Raw genomic sequence first — 18,576 nt, 5'->3', positions numbered from 1 at the left:
AATTGACTTTTATTCACTTTCCTGGAGAAAAGTTCACTATTTTTATTCAATTCTAAACGTTAAAGTCCTATAGTCACAGACAATGAGAGATAAAGAGAGAGAGAGAGAGAGAGAGAGAGAGAAAGAAAGAAAGAAAGAAACAGTCTGTGTGTATGTGAGAGAAAGGGGGGGAACTGTGTGTGTGTGAAAAAGAGAGAAAGACACGTGTCTTGTCAATTATACATTTGTATTGATTATTTCAATCATATAAAATTATCGCATTTCGCATTTGTATGGAATGCAAGCTTGAAGCAAAGGTACGTACGGCCTTTTTTATTTTATACTCTCTTTCATTCGTAGTGGTATTTTATCATAAAAAACATATTTTTAAAAATATCGCCGAGAAACGAATATATTTGACATTTGAACTATTCATTAAGCTTTTCATTTGATCCTCTTTTATAAAATCACATGTTTGCGTATGTTCATTTATTGCGAAGGCCATAACACATTTGCTACATTGCTCTGCACATGGGGTCACCTATTTCGCGCAATCTTCACTTATTTATAATGTTTTAGCTTGGATTATTGCACATTCTGATTTTCAGCAGCCCTTAAAAATATTTTGTTAATATTTATTCAACGTTGATATCTATATGTCTACATTTCGACTGACTTCAAATTTATAATCCCACGCAGTTTTCGGCGCATTCTTCTGCATATTAATATACATTCTGAATTGAAATACTGCATATTGATAATTTATTATTTCGTTAAACGGAAACCTTAGAACAGTTAATGTTCACCAGAACGTTGGTTTCCTTCTGCAATTTGAACAAGATACGTGAATGAATTCTATGCAACTATATCGATATAGTTGCCGGACTTCTGTAGGTTCGTGCCCCATGTGAGGTGTTTTTCGTATTTAAATTATACTAGACTACCCGTGACCCGTTGAGTCAGTATGTTATATTAGCTATGGAATTAATGTATAAGCGTTACACTTGTGACGTAAAGAAAATATTTTTTGTGACATAAGAGAAACATTTCTATGAAAGTATATTAAAATGAAAAAAAAGAATATAGATAGATTTCTATGAGTCATTCTGTTTATAATTGTTTATTTTCGAAAAAAAAAACTTACAGCCATTGAATTGTAAGTGGTTTGTCATACTTATAGGTAAATGTGCACTGAACAGATACGATAATACTTAAAGTTAAATTCAAATTTTGATATAACTTTTAATTTAAAGGGTCCCCTCCCCCTCCCCCCCAAAAACAGTTGAGACGCTGAAAATGTACACAGTAAAACAATACGTTTTATTGTCGCGTTGATTATGTATTTATAACGCAATTTAAAAACAAAAACATATTTTCGGGGTTATTTATTTATGTTGGTAGTGTAGAAAAAATGTATGAATGTTTTTTAAGAAAGGTGTATTAGAAAATGGAGATTAAATTAAAACAAGAGGAAGGCGGTGAGTAAATCGCTATTGTAAAATGCTCTTATGGTTGTCAACGGGTTAAAGTAGATTTATTTGTAAGAAAATTGCGTTAAAATAACTTAAATGTAATACGAAAATGAATGATGTAAAACAAGCAAAGTATGATAACAATTGACTATTTGGATAATTTAAACGCGAAAAAAAATATGGGACGCTGAAAACATACCCCAAAAACAATACGTTTTATTGTCGCGTTTATTATTTAGTGTAATACATATCGTATATATGAAACAGGTTGATGATTATATTTATTATGTGTAATCACGTTTTGCGTTTGCTTCCCATATCTTTAAGTTTTTTATTCAATAAATTTAAGATATTCGCTTTTCTAAAGACGTCCGTTTGTTCGAACGAAACCGGTCCAGCGATTTGTGTTTCTTTGTTTACGCTGTTATGGTTTATGTTTATGTACGCATGCGCAACCGGAAGTCGTAAACTGGATGTTGGGTTACAACACCCGTTACAAGGTCATTTGAGTTTTATAATTATATCGATTACTGCTAATTGTTATTATACGTCGATGCACTGTGATGTGAAGGCAATGTAGTATCTGTTTTATTGTTATTATAACTCATTACTAAGGATTAAAGCCTTTTCTTTTGAGATGGGAGTGGGAAGGAAAATAGTTATATACAAGCAAAATATATTTAAATTGATTCGTGAATTTCTGATTTTGAGACATTTTGTATGTGGTTTTCAAATCGATGAAGAAAGAGACAGAATGATATGTTAAAACAACTGAAGTTGTTATAACACACATTTGAATTATTTTAGGTAACACCTGTTTTGAAACATATTTGAATAATCCGCAGAATTTATCTAATTAGTTTAATTAAATTAATTATATGTTGCTTATCTCACAATATGGGGACTATGTTATTATCTGCACATCGAGTAGGGAGTTATTAATTTTTTTGAATTAGTAATTGAGTATTGGCTAAACGTTTTATCTATTCAGATTCTAGATGTTTCTTCACAAACACCCAAACTGCAACTGAAGTCATACCTCTAACCTGTCCCATGTCACATGGTCATAAGAGAATATCTATTGTTGTATGCATACTTGTTTTATAAATAATTTCACATTAATTAATATTCTGTAATATACACCCGTAACTTGTATTCCCATATTATCTTATGTATTTTCATATTATCTTATGTATACGCAATCGTTTTGTTGATAGTAAAGAAAAAGGGTAATCTCAATAGCAGCTGCGAGACCGAATATTTGGAGAGAGACGCCAGAGTTTTTGGGAGAAAAACTTTGAAATCTAAATTCTGTGTGCTAGAATTTGGATCACTGGATAGACATTTAAAATATTATTACTGGCTTGAGAGGCACTATTATTAATAAGTTCTTGAATTTCTACGTAGATAACTTCAAGTAATTTTTACTTTTAAAAAATTATTTGCGAATATATTAGCTTTGTGTTACTAAAATGGATTTTTTTTTTAAATCGGGCATTTATGTTTTCCTCAGCCTCCTTGTTCATTTGCTTTTCTCACCCGATAATGATCTGCCATAAAATCGAAAAAGTTCGTGACACATAAAATTACATTCATTTTTTATTTTCACGTAAAAAATAAAAAAAACGACCAAAAAATAAAAGAAATGTATAATAAATCAGAATCTCCCTGTTATATATATATATATATATATATATATATATATATATATATATATATATATATATATGTATGTGTGTGTGTGTGTGTGTGTGTGTGTGTGTGAGTAGTACCAAATGTTTATGAAAATAACACATCTATATGCATATATATATATATATGGCCTGTATCCATCTCTTTAGGTCTTCGCTTAGAGTCTATATATCTCAGACGTACACAGCCAAACTTCAAAGAGCTAGGTCCCTTTAATTTTATATTACCTCTAATCCTGTGAATACTGTTATGACATCGAATTTATATTGACTAGTATTTCGTATTTGTGTCCCTAATCAGTTAAAACTTCTCACAAGTATTTGAAATTGAACGGTTTACAGTTTTTCAATCATTTATCCGGATGTCACTGCCGATGTCGTTGGTGTTATAGTTCATCAGTTTGGCCTTCTCTATACCGACCTGCATGTCGTTAACCTTTTTGTTATGCGTCCTATTAGTTAATTTTTTTTCTTGCTAGGCCGTCATCAGAAAAAAAACAACAAAACGTTTGTAATTGTCTTACTCAATATGCTGTCCGTTATTTCACTGTATTTCAGTGCATCACTCGTGATTCTAAGAATTCAAACAAAGTGGTAGGTGGTGTAGACGCTAAACACTAAACTGTTCAATTATTCTAATGACATAGAATGTTAGAGCAAAATCTAATGAGGTTGGAATTGAAACGGTAATTGCTGTCAAATGCCTTAATGAAATCTATGAAAATGTGGAAGAGCTTTTGCTTGTTTGCTTGTGTTGAATTTGCAATTTAATGATGCAGATTACGAAAACATTTCGATAATTCTGTTCTGGCAAATATTTTCATGATGATGCTCACTAAATAAAGCAATTTATATGATGCTGCCGAAAAATAAAATATTTTGGTGATGATTTCTTTATAAATATAGTGCCATAGTTCATTAAAAGGATGATATAGATGGAATAAATAATTCTTAGTCTTAAACATTCATGTTAATCACAAGCCGTCACAAAAATTGGCTGAAATGATACAGAAGAGTAACTTTGTTTATATGTTTTATTTCAACAGATAATACATTAAAACTTATTATGATTCGTGATATCGTAGGGATTAAGTGAAATTTACTGGTCATGAAAACATCTTATTTTTAACGTATAAACATGACACGTCCCATATATTGTATGAACTTGTTCAGCAAACGAAATATTTAGTGATGCTATATTCAGTAACCATATTCTTGAATAATATATATGAACATCTATTGAATATAGATATAATATATATGAACATCTATTTGGAATGGATTGTAGACTTTTTGAACATTTCAGATTATCAAACAGATTTGTGATCTTTTAGAAACTCACATTAGTGTCGCTGCGAGCGCATGTACTAATTCTGTTTGCAGAAGGCTGTATTATGTAATAAAAGCATAAACTAGTTAGTGGGAATCTTTTTTTATGACGTTCAATAAAGGACTTACACCGATTCTCGACGGGTCCCTGAAGTTAATTAATGTCGAGCTTGGTAAATACTTAGATTGGTAACAGTTTAAGAAAGTACTTCAATTAAATCTATCTATATAAAAGCCAAGTACGTCCAAGGATAGAATATTATTGCCATATCTGGGCAGGAGCTGCTAAAAACAGCCTATCCTGCCTTGACAGAGTACAAAATAGACTTCGTGGCTTAGTGGGGGATGCCCTTTTCTTTACCCTGCAACCTCTCTCCCACAGAAGAGACGTTGCGAGCCTATCCTTGTTTTATCGTTATTTCCATGGCAGGTGCTCGTCTGAACTCCAATCTCTGGTCCCCCCTCGCCAATCTTTCATGAAAAACACCCGTCTAGCTGAATCCACTGTGACAAATTTCCCCCACTCTATATCTGTGCCTAAATCAAAACGCGGATTCCATGAACAAAGCTTCTTTCTTAGAACTGCACGCCTATGGAACTCTGTTCCGTCTGCCTGCTTCCCACCGGACTACAACTTGGATGTCTTCAAGTCCAACGTTAACAAATTCCTAATGAACCGCCCCCTTAAGTAAACACTTCATCAAATCTCCACACTAACGTAATGCACTTGCAATAACCATTATCCCTGAGTGGCTTCCGGGCCTTGATAAGTGGTGATCACTGTGTAAAAAAAAAAAATAATGCGCTCTGGTGAAATTGATGCATTTGCGTCCCTTAAATGCAAATAATCCCGACCAACCTAACAGGAAACACTGCAGAGATCACCATATGACGGAAAGCTTTTTAGTAGCTTCTGTGTTGGAATAGCCCTATATCCTCTGTCTTCCCGATTGTATAAACATGCAGAAATTTAAGTGTAATGTGAACAAACATCTCGCTGCACTAACTTCCCTATACGTCGGTAGTAATGTGTCTTGTTTAAAGTAAATATAAGTAAACAAGTAAACAAGTAAACATACCCTTCCAACGTAGTTTGAAAGTATAAATCAGAAAAGCAAAGTCAAATCTTTCCCAATCCATTGGTGAAATAGAGTATACTTAGTAAGGCAACTAACCTAAAAGAAGAAAACTCAGCCACATTTATATCGGTTTGTCACTTAACTTAAGTTCAAATATTCTCAAATTTCACTAAATTTATACAAAAATAGAAAACTGTGACGCGTTCGATTAGTCATGGAGGTCGAGTTAGATCATCTAAATGAGAAAAATGAGTTTGCAATGCTAGTTAAATATAAACCATTAAAAAATACTCCGAATAAGGAATTTTCTGTTCTGAATAGTTCCATCGGGTTCAGATTTAAGATTTTATGCAAATCGCTCATGACAAGGCATGGCATCACTTGATGTAAGGAGCTAAAAACAAAACCAAAGACAAAATTCTACTTCAAGATAAAAAATAAAGCCAATGATAAATGTGAGATAGATAGATTTCGACCCCAAAACAGCAATTTTTTCTACGTTGTCAGAAACATTGTTCATGGAATATGAGAATTAAAGGACAATATAAGGAAAGCAAGAATTACCAGGCTGGCAAAAGAATTACCAAAAATCCACTACTTACTCTATTTCGATCGTATATCTACGCGAGTTATTATCACCAGTCGAATTGCAATTCGACTGGTGATAATAACTCGCGTAGATATGTTTTGCATGTGTCTAAATTCCATACACAGCAAGGACGTGCGTGAAAGCACACAAGCCCCAAATGATATGGAAGTAAATTAAATTATTCGTATTAAATAAGACTCCACATAAATATTTACAAATAACGCAACACTAGTAGTCAATCGACACTGGTTCAACTACGCTCGCCATACATCAAAATCACCTCGAGATCTCGAAATGACTATTGACGTCTGATGTATAAATCACTGTTTTCGAGATGTTTTTAAGAATCCGAATATTCAGCAGTCTACAAGTGGAGCCGAAAACACACACACACACACACACATACACACACACACACACACACACACACACACACACACACACACAGTGGTTATAACAATAATGTGCTTAGAAAATACTGCATATTGCTAATTTATTGTTTCGTTAAACTCAAAACTAGAAAGAACTAATAACAGTTATCAGCATTCTAACACACATGCATACACTGACAAAACTTGAATGCTTACCTAAAGGAACTTGAATACCTACTGGAAAAAACTTGAATGTCTACTATATACCATCCTAAGGTCTCTCTGTACAGGAGTTTGTCAGAACAACCTGGTATGAGGATACTTTTTTCTACAAGTAAACCCTGACTAAATATTAAAAATTACATAGTATTCGCAGCCCAAATAAAATCGCGAACCCAGAGTGGCTTATATGAGGAATGGTGCATCTTCTTCAAGTGATGCTACTTTAAGTAACAACACGAAGCTAGCAGGCTAGATGAATTCTTGTCCTAGAATCCAGCAAGATCAAGAAAGTACAAGGAAACTATACTTACAGATCATAATAGTCAATTGGAATTGGAGTCAATGGGAAATAACGTTCTCAACTTCTTGACTAATTCAGTGTTTGAGATGTAAAGAAGAACTTTAATGGAATATTCGAATATCTATTGATCTCATATAAATATAAAGTGTTAGGCCGTTGGGTTGTGGGCCCTTGATTTTTTCGACTGAAATAAAATGAAATTTACACATTTACATTTACACATGTTTAATTATCCAATACTTTTACACACTGACAGGAAAGCTAACATACACACATTCACCTTTAACGAGTAAAGATTATCAGTTTATTGATTTGGCGGCAGTTGGTTTCAATCGAAAGGGGGTTTCCCAGTTTGCTATCAACTTTCTTGATGCCTTAATCGAACAACAGCTGATTTATATTCTCATATAATGAAAATTAAACATACAACATAAATAAATACATTAGCGAATAAAAAATATACAACTAAAAATACATGAGCTGACTTTTAACGAACATCTGTCGTGTTTTTTCGTTCGAAACGATTTCATAAGAAATGAGGTTGACCTTTACTTCTTAAAATATATGTAATCTCAGTCATAAGATTGAGTTACTGCAACCACATATGACGAAGTTCAGAGCAATCTTTCTTGACTAAGTCATCAGATCGAGGAAGGTTGTCGACCTCGACTAAGATAACTCCACTTCCCCAGAGGTTCAGTGCTATGATGTATGAGGTCAGCAGCCAAAGTTTTACACAGGTTTTCCTTCTCCAAGATTGATGACTTAAGAAGATCTATAGGTCAATCATACTGAGAGGGGTAACCCCACCTGGCTAGATTGACTCAATTAAAATCTGGTTGGGGGATCTGTTCTCTATAGTCCCTTTATCATAAAACGAACGCTGCTCGTCTTTTCACGGAAGTTGCTCGGCAGAGATTTAATCTTCGTTTTCTCTTTATAAAATCTTCACAGCAAGAACTCGCCCCACTTCCACGCTTGTAAAGATTTGCCCTTTCTTATTCCAGGAATTTATATTAATACAACTTTGCATCCGTTGTTACACGTTGTCAAAAGATTGCTATTTGAGGACCGCAACATATTTATCTTCAAATTCAGTGCCAATAAATACTTGTCATAAAATGTAATCAAATTGTATTAATTCGATTCAACTTACAATCTACACATCACATCAATCCTAATCCTGGAGTGGCTTTTAGCCTAGAGATGTTCTGACTCATTTGTAAATAAAAAAATATCAGGAAGAGTGAAAAGTTGTACAATATTTTGGTAACCTATTAATTTTGATTCCGTGAAAGTGACAAAGCGACTTAGATCGTAGATTTCGAGCTTGCCCAATATTCTTAATATGTGACTCACCAAAGTTGCCTCTTTGACTACAAGGACGACCTCAGAATTAACGGATTCCAGTCTACTTGACACAACTTATAATTGACAAGCAGGGCTTCCGCTATTGCTTACAATACAAAAAGAACAGGTAAAAGATGGCGTGTAACATCATTATATTAAAACTTCTATTCCTCTCACTGTGTATTTTTCTTTTTTCTCTTCCCCATTTTTCCATATCAGCCCAGCCCATTTCTCTACCTCTTGTATTATTATTATTATTATTATTATTATTGTTATTATTATTATTGTTATTATTATTATTATCGTCGTCGTCGTCGTCGTCGTCGTCGTCGTCATCATCATCATCATCATCATCATTATTATTATTATTACTATTATTATTATCATCATCATCATCATCATCATCATCATCATCATCTGGAGGCAGCGATGTCGTTCCCCATTGGGGAGGTTGATACCCCCTAAATCCTAAGGGAAGCCGGATAAATATGTCAAGATTATCTGTTGAACATTAATTGAATCCCGGACAGTGACTTGACAACCACAGACAAATTTTATTGTTTAAAAAAACGTGGGGGACAGGAAATGCCAAAATAATGTGGAGATGAAACCAAACCTATTCTGGAATGAAAAACACCTGTTTAGACTATAGCTTTCTGAATGACAGGTTTTAACCCCTTGGGGTCGTGTGAAAGGATTTCATTTTTTGTCTCAGATTTTCGAGACTATGGACGATTTGCTGAATTTCACACACGCAAAATGGCTGGGGATTCTCCTCTTGACGTGTTGAATTTTGGTTGGTTCACCAAATCGCCAGACTCCAACCCGTGACCTTAGTATAAAGGCACATACTCGGGTCGGAAGAGGCAGATTGAGGCCAATTTTGGAGAAAGAAACACGCTCCCAGAAACCGCCCGACCGCCCCTCTCTTCATCGTGACCACCATTCAGTGGACGAATAATAGATTTGTGAGATTAAAATTTTTTTTGGTGAACTGAACGATGTACACATGAAAAAAAAATCTGTAACATTTGTGAAATTAACTTTTCGTAGCTAGAAACCCTGAATGTCTGTCTTCTTTCTCGGCGTGCATGCAAGCTTTGCTTTTGCTTTTCAGCAGAAATCAACACAGAGACGCAGAGAACATTGTGAAGCTCTCCCGGTTGACGATCAAGAGTACCTTTTTCCGATGAGGTTAGAGGTCAGTTGCTGACTTGAGCACGGGAGGCTGGCACACCCCTCCTGTCGGAACTGACCCAGTTGACCCCCACCTATAAAAATGAAGAATTATTTTTAAATTTTAGATAATAATTATCCAGGCCAACATCGAGCAAGAATTAACCAACTTTGATAGTGTTTATTTTGTAGTTTTAAAATTTATTTGGACATATGCACATACATCTACACATACATATCCACATACACACCGTCAACTGCTCTTTTTATAAGTGATATTTTTGCAGCGAATTTCTTTGTATCATTGGTTAGTGTAAATCAACTGTTCATTCGTCGTTTGCATAGCCTGTTTATGATCGTTTCCACAGTATCATCGCCCACTTCGGATTAGACTACGTTGTACGTGCGGTTTTCAAATCAGCAGGAAGTGACGAAATGCATAACCAACACGTCAGTAGTCTAATAGTCACGGTATTACCAAACAGAATTTATACTTTTTACGACTTGAAATATTTCAGTTATGTGAAATACATATAAATACTGCAAAACGTTTGATTGGTTATTGTATATCTTAAACCTGACACCAGTTCCATCTTATTTCTTATTTTTATGGGGCATTTATATGAAGTAGGACCATTGCCAAATTAACAGCAGATGTTGCCACAGGGGCATCGTGTTCCAGAAATCGAACGTATGTTGCATGGTATCCTGACGATTTACAAAAGTATCATCGTTAAAGTTGTTTTCATCTCGCAGAATTACACAAAACTAATATCGCATTCTTCATATCAAACAAAAACATTGTTTGCTTTACAGCAATTTAACTTTTTGTAAGATTATGTAATGTTGAAATAGACTCGCCATTATAAACGGCTCATTGTAACTTGAACACAAGTCGAGTCTACTAGTTGATCTATTAAATCAAACAAGAAAAACGAAAAATACATAATGTTATGTAAAATGTGCGAGATACAAACTTCACTGATTTTCTAAAAGAATGAAATTAGTATGTGGTGATAAGTTGCTTATCATTATCGCATCAGCCTTTTGTTTTATGTGGATTCTTCGGACTACTGTTCTCACCTTGAATGTTTTTTTTTTCACAAATTATGTAGTACTCCTTATCATTCTAGTATACAATCTTTCCTTGTGTGTATCACATTGCAGTATATACTAGGAATCTTACAATATGTCATTTTATTATATTCTATACTAGTATATATACTCGGCATTGCCAGAGTATAAAATCCGAAGAAACTACAAACAAATGTAAAAACGTCCCGCATCACAATGATATGATATAGTAAGATATTTTACTATCAAACGGCGATAGAAAACGGACAAATCCCCAAACGTAAATAAAAATGCAATTTTATTATCAACATTCAGTATTAATTTTGGTGGAAATAAAAAGACACCGCAGTCACGTGTAGTAAAACAAGAAAAATGAATGTGAGTCATCACACCACCCAATCGAATAGAACGTATAGTGGGGTTCTGCATAACATGGGGAGGTTGTATATATAATGTATATTTATTGACGTGTCGATATATTTACGGTTTGATATATTTGATCGTCTAGATATGAATGTGCCTATTGATCGTTTAGTGATTGTTTGAACAGAACATATGACAATTATAACATTAAGCGACAAATGGAAAAACATAACTGGTCCATCTTTAGTCTTGTTTGACGGATCCTCGGAAAAACTGCAAATGAAGATTCGTACAAGTTTTTGTGGTATTTACAGCAGCTTTATATCCGATGTTTCCTCCATTGGAAAGCTGAAACGCTGGTCCGCGATTTTTACTATCATCATTTTCCCCTACTCGGAGCCATTGCTGTCCATGACCGTCATTCTCCCAACTTTCAAGTTTTCTCACTACTTCATTAACTCCACGTGACCAAGGACATAAACCGAATGATCCACCTTCGTCACGTATTTATGTTTTAATATCCTTGGCACTTTTCCACTTTTTGCCTACGAAGTGTTTAGAATTGAACTAAATTATATGTGACACCAATTTCATTATTTTTTAGACACACCTCGTATTCTCTTTCAACATTGGATAATCAATAGACAATAATTATTGAAAGAAATTACTTTTTCTAGTGAAGATTGATAATTCGTATTATTTGGATTCTTCGCTGTTCTCATCTTAAGTGATATTTTTATAACGTTTTGACTTATTGTACCATTTGACTTTCTTCTGGAATGTATAATATTTAATGTTACAATTAAAACTGTACTCCTCAAAGTTAAACTTCGGAGAATATTTATTATCTCTCGATCAAGAAGGAGACCAAGATCGATAAGTACTTAATTAGGATGGCGTATGATTTTACCACTAAGATGTGCTGATAGCAATAATAGATATATAAAACAATGTCAATTTCATATTTGATTACTCATAACAAATGTAGAGTACAGTATATTGTTCAATAGGCCAGATTAATATTAAAACTCTTTTGTAAACGCCATTTTGTAAACACCATTTTTGCTCACCCATTACTCTCTTCTAACTTCAGAACTCTCAAATTATATAACTACAATCCATCTCTCTACTTTTAATTCATTCTTTATGTTCCATACTTCCTTTATCTTCTTTCTATTTTATTTTACATTTCTATACTAATGTATCCTAAGCTAGATGTTACCTGTTCCTATCTGTAACCAAGCTCCGTTCTCCTCGTCTGACGAGAAGCATTAGGCTTCGATATACCTAGATATTAAAGATGTTTATAACCCTTCTTTCTTTTTTTTTCAGTATTGAACTGATAAATAAACTCATACATATTTATTTTACTTAGTCTTAAATGTCATATATATGTATATATATATATATATATATATATGACATTTAAGACTAAGTAATATGTATAATATATATATATATATATATATATATATATATATATATATATATATATATAGAGAGAGAGAGAGAGAGAGAGAGAGAGGTAAAATTGCTCCATGATGAGGAAAATGTTTCGCAGGACCTCATTTGCAACTCTGTGTTTAGTCTAGTGTAGCTACAATTATATACAAAAAAAAAAAAAAATAAAAAAAATAAAACGTCAACAAACGTATGTATTTAATTTTTTATCCCCATCTTCTAGTTCTTCTTTCACAACGTTTCGGCCAACTATTCATCTGGCCTTCATCAGGTTGTAAACCGCGATAAAATAATAATAAAGGTAGTTTTCAATTGCTCATACTCATATATTCTCCCTCCACACTGTAAGGTTACATATAAGCTACTCATACCACCATAAAAAACGAGGTCCCTACAAAAAATTGGGACTAAGCAAAATCAGTTAATCTAAAAAGAAAAATACATTCTTCCTTTCTATGTGTCATTTCAGGCTGCTACATATAATTCAACTTCGACATGTATAACTAGTTCTACTTCTAATTAAATTTCCATTAACTTATTTAATTTTTAACATGTAGAAAATTTCCAATTCTAACCTTATTCTTACACACGCCTCTACACGCGTATTAATATGTATTTGTCCGCTTCTCTCACAGCCAGTACTGTGATACTATTGTAACTTCGAAGGGGGACTCAATGTTTTAGGTGACCTGGCACTAAACATAGTCCGATGCGTTTCGACTAATTGCTCTCTTAGTAGTTTTGCACCTACTTTATATTTGAAGATTCACGCAAGTTTGGTTTTGATGCAACCAAGAACTTAAGATACATGATCGGTCGATAACACCGCAAAAGAAAAAAATATCGATTCCGGTTAAAATTTTGGCAGGGCAACTTTCCCAAGAAGAAAAACTACAAACTTGCACTAATTCTTCTTCTCCTTGATACTTAAGCAAACAGAAAAATGTAGTTAGAGATTTTACAACCTATAATTTACCACTTATCGCGCACGCACCTTTTCAGGGCGTACTTATTATATCTCGGTACGCAAAATACTAAGGTCAATAATTATGTATTAAACCATAGGAAATGGCGTATTATGGGTTCAACGTGCCGGTTTCGAAGTTTCCCTTAACACTTTCACTGATAATAATACTTATGTAACGGGTATTGTAACCCAACATATATTAACTATTAGATCTGTCGTTTGACGTATCTAAGAGAAAGAAAACGTCAAAATAACACCAGTCTTTCTCGGTCCATCGCGACATTGTTTTGGATTTCACTAGGCTTTCGCAATAAGATGTGCGGTTATGGGCAGTGCAACCCTTTTGTCATAATACGAGGGGTATGCAATAAGTAATGCCCCTGATCCACTTCCCATAGCAGTAGAGTAACGAAACTTGGCACAGTTATTAGTCTTTCTCTACATAGGAACCACCCAGAGTTATGCATTTCTCCCATCGTTTGATGCAGCTCTGGAGACCATATTTGTAGAACACCCCAGGTTGGTCCTCCAACCATGACGTGACTTGAGAAATCAAGGCTGCATCATCTGGGAAACGCTTTCCTTTCAAAAACAACTTCATGGCTGGGAAGAAGTGAAAGTCAGAGGGTGCAAGGTCAGGAGAGTAGGGAGGATTAGGATATTTTCATAACCACACGCCCGTGCTTCTGATCTGGCAATATGCTAGTTGTAGACCGGAGCGTTGTCCTGCAGGGGGAGGATACCTTTGCTGATCTTGCCCCGCATCTTGATTTTGATAGATGATAATTTCCTCAAAAATTTTGATAGATGATAATTTCCTCAAAAGTGAAGCATAATAGGCTCCTGTAATTGTGGTGCCATTGCCAAGAAATCTGTCATCAGCACTCCGTCCTGGTCCCAGAAGACTGTGAGCATGACCTTGCCAGCGGAGGGCTGCGCCCTTGCCTTCTTTGGAGGTTGTGAGTCCAAGTGCTTCCACTGCATTGACTGGCCTTTGGTCTCTGGATCATAGTGATGGACCCAGGTTTCATCCTGTATAATCAGTCTTTTGAAAAACTTTGACTAATCTTCTTGGCACATCTCCAAATTCATCCTCGAGCACTCGACGCATTCTCGCTTCTGGAATGGTTTGAGTAACCTGGGAATCCATCTGGCAGACACCTTATGCATATGCAAATGGTCATGAATGATAGTTTCTACAGACCCTGTACTAATCTTGACATCTTGGGCTATTTGGCGAATAGTAATGCGCCGATCTTCCAAAATAGCAGCCTCAACTTGACAGACAGATGCCTCATCAATGGCAGAAGGGGAGGCGACCAGGTCTGGAAGCTGTTTCCACAGTTTTCCGGCCATGTTTGAATTCACGATGCTAGCGTTTTACAAGGTCATATGATGGGGAATTATCACCATAAGTTTCATCAAAAGTCTCCTGTGGTGTGCGTCCTTTCAAATACAAAAACCGGATCACTGCTCGACATTCAACAGGCTCCATTTCACACCTGACTCAGTTCAAGCACCTGTAAAACAGAAACCACAATTAGTTCAGAGCTGTAATTTGCCACACAACCCGTAGAGATATAAATCATTGCACATGACAAAATTTCAGCTAGATCATCAATTGGAAGTGGGTCAGGGACAATATTATTGCACGCCCCTCGTAAACCTGTGTTAACACACCGGTTCTCGTTATATCAACAAATTTTAGCAACATTGATCCTGATCAGTAACAAATGGGTGACCATTTGTGAATATTATATGTAAGAGAACGTTGACACTTCCCTGCAAGAACTACCAAAATCTAACGTCATCATTTCTCTTGACCAGGATATCCACGTAACAGGGGAACGCTTGTGAATTTAACATTCGCATTATATGTCTTCCTCCAGAGGAAGTCGGTTCAATCCACCTAGAAAAGTGCTGTTTGCCTTTTTTGTTTTTTGCATAATAAAATTCTTGCACATATACCTTTACAGGAGGCATCCATTGTCTCACAAGACTCAACTAACGTTTTAAAATCTATGATTGGGCTACTAAAATAATATATTTTAATAATATATATATACATGCTGCCACCAGCGTATAATGCCATGCTCTTTGTGTAAACAAATGGAGCTTAGGCGTTTGGACAATGTTTGATTACTGTAAATTTTTATACCCAACTTAGCAGCAGTTAAATAGCGTAACGGTTAGAAGCGCCGACTGTAGCCTAGGCTGTCGAGTTTCGATTATGGCTTGAGGTAGTTGCTATTCTATCTGAAAAGCAGTAACACAGCGAAAGTGTATATATATAAGATAATTTTACACAGAAGTATTGAACATGGTATATAACTACAAAAGAAACTGACATTCTTGCTGTCACAGGGGCCATTATTTATGGAGTCTCGTGACATAAACTTATCTACTAGGAAATGGTGCTGTTTACTGCCAGCAAAATTTAACCTGTCTATGTGGAGTCGTTAAAATTTATAACAAGAGTAATTAAAGTTTGCTTTTTCGTCTTGAAAAAGGAGAATGACAAACTTAGATGAGTCTCCTCACGAAATTTGCAACATTTGGTCGCATGTTTAATACGAATATATTACCTTCGAGAAAACTAAATGAAAATGTCCCACTTAAGTTATGCAAATTTTTGCATGAAAACAAAACGCTGGTTATTGTTTCAGTTGAATAATGGTTAATTAAATCAATGTAATGCCAGTTAACGATTACACAGCTATTTGCAAAATATTAATCAATAAACAACAAAAGAAAATCAGCTCATATCTTGTAGTTTAGAAAGAAATTTGGGATCTTAACTGCGAGCAGATGTAAGGCACTGTAGAATTAGGTAGCTTCTTTTATGTTGCTCAAAACTGAACAGAATATCAATAATTTGAAATATGAATAAACTTTGTATATTTGTTGTTAATAATTGCCAAAATTATAATATGATATTATAATATATTATAATAAGTAATTATGGGATAATATTCAATACTTTAATGAAATGTCGTTATAACGGTGAATTTGAATTATATTAAACAAAATAGCCAGGGCATATTTTATTACTTTTCAAAGAATTTATCAAAGTAATAAAATCTCATCAGAATTATTTGGTGATAAAAATACACGAGAAATATTTTCTAGTCTGAAACCAGAACTATTTTATTACTATCTTTTAATTTTACGTGTTTTCATTGAAAATTTCGAGTAACACCTGAAAGGTTAGAGGTGACCTGAAACGGAAGTCGATGAAACCGCGTGACAATCGAGCAAAGATTTTTCGATCGATTTGGCTGGCGTGACTTTAAGCAGAAAAGTGTTTGAATTATGTTTCCAGTTGAGGTGATGGAGTATCATGAACAGTATGGCTAGGTATATCCATCCGTCTATCTATCTGTCCGGTTTTCTCTCCCTCATGCGTACATGTGGGGGAAATGGCTTACCGTACAAACGTCCGCGTGTCTGTCTGTCCTGTGAGTCGCACGCGTCGAGAAAGAAAGAAAGAGTCCATCATGTCGGCCGTGACGTTTTATAGTGAACGAAGTCCCGCGGGATCACATGTGCGTGCCTCATGAAAATAGGTCACTTGTGGGTGGGAGAGGAAGGAGAAATCATTTGACGTTTGAGAAGCGGCAAAGTCAGTTGGAAGAATTTGTGTGAGTAGTGATTTTTGCCTGTTGATTCACTGCAAGCTATTTCGGCCCATTTTCTTGCAATGGACAAGTTTGATCTAAGATTGATACCGGAGTTTGACGGCTCCTCCGCCGGACCCTCGGTAGTTGAGTGGTGGGAAAAGGCTGAGCTGGTCTGCCGGCTTTGCAAAATAAAGGATCCCACGCTTGTCATCCCATTGAGGCTGACCAAGGGGGTATACTCCGTTTATCAACGCATCGGGGATGAACCAACTCTGGAGGAGGTTAAGGCACTATACACAGCCTTTGCTACGGACCCTTTTATTGACTGGAGGCAGTTCACCGAACGGCGGCTTGGATTGGATGAGACGGTGGGCTTCTACTTGACGGATTTAAAGAGATTAGCTGCGCCGTTTGGTGGAGTGACTGAACGCATATTAAGTTGTGCCTTTCTCGCAGGACTTCCGGACGATACTAGCCGAATGCTGCGAGCATCGCCAAGGCTTAGCGAGATTGGGCTTCAGGTATTGTTGGCTAGAGCCCGCAATATTTTAAAAGAAAAAGATGCGAAGTGCTAGTAGCTGCAGAAGCATCTACTCCATTAGAAGATGGCGTAAGCTGTTACAAATGTGGTGGGCCAAACCACTTTTCTAGGGACTGCCGAAGCCGAATCAGTGTAAAGGACACGTCTGCTCAGGAAACACCAAGACGCATGCGTTGCTACCAGTGCAGCAAGCTAGGTCACGTAGCAAGGAGTTGTCCGGGAAACGGACAAGGGGAGTAAACTATAGCGCCAGTATTCTCCCCAGATCATTGACAAATAGAGCGCAACCCGCAGTGAGAGTGCGCATGAACGGGTGTGAACGCTTTGCGCTCGTAGACACACGGTGCACGCAGACTCTCATGCGCAAGGCATGCTGTGACGCATGGGAAAAGAAGAGGATTGCAGTACTGACAGTCGACGGGGGCGTCTAGCCTCTTGTGGAGTTAGTGTCATTCATACACGTGTTAGTGATGGGCCTACAATAACCGTACGAGCCCTGGTTGTGAGCGGGGACCTTCTTGGTTATGATCTGCTGTTAGGAATGGATGTTATTAAAGAATTGGGTGGTGTCCATATTGATGGTGAGGATAAGGCACATTTCTCTAACGCCTGCCTTACTCTGGGTGCATCCATGAAACTGGAACAGCCTGACTTTCATGCGGAATTTGACCAGCGTACGAGGTCCTAGACAGTTTCTTGGAAACGGTCGGACGAGCAGCCACCCGGGAAATTGTACAATAGGGTTCCGGAATATAAAATTCCCCCGGGAGCTCGTGGAGAATACAATAAGGAACTACAGACTTGGATAAAAAATGGATGGCTAGTTCCCTATCCAGAGAAGAAATTTGGCCACCCCCAAAGTGTCTGATCCCATTAATGGAGGTTATCCACCATAATAAACAGAAGGTGAGACCGGTACTCGACTATCGGGAACTAAACGAGCACATAAATCCTTTTACAGCCCGCGCGGATGTATGTACCGAGAAGTTGA

The 18,576-nt window shown here is 36.0% G+C and overlaps 1 protein-coding gene across 5 annotated transcripts in view; it reads left to right on the top strand.

Annotated features, from left to right (window-relative positions):
* The first annotated feature begins 260 nt into the window (after positions 1 to 260).
* Positions 261 to 18,576, top strand: part of LOC145258264 (carbohydrate sulfotransferase 1-like) — a 209,328-nt gene continuing 191,012 nt past the window's right edge. For 4 of the 5 annotated variants that reach the window (XM_080116251.1, XM_080116252.1, XM_080116246.1 and 1 more), the window contains exon 1: positions 273 to 296. The gene's annotated coding sequence lies outside the window, so the exon portion shown is untranslated. Of the gene's footprint in view, positions 297 to 18,576 lie in introns of all 5 variants that reach the window. The other variant, XM_080116250.1, reaches the window with a different exon arrangement.

The sequence above is a fragment of the Euprymna scolopes genome, chromosome 33 (genome assembly GCF_053919585.1).
Source record: "Euprymna scolopes isolate OS-2025 chromosome 33, ASM5391958v1, whole genome shotgun sequence".
In the NCBI taxonomy this organism is placed as follows: Eukaryota; Metazoa; Mollusca; class Cephalopoda; order Sepiida; family Sepiolidae; genus Euprymna; species Euprymna scolopes.
This window is presented reverse-complemented; position numbering and strand designations above follow the sequence as displayed.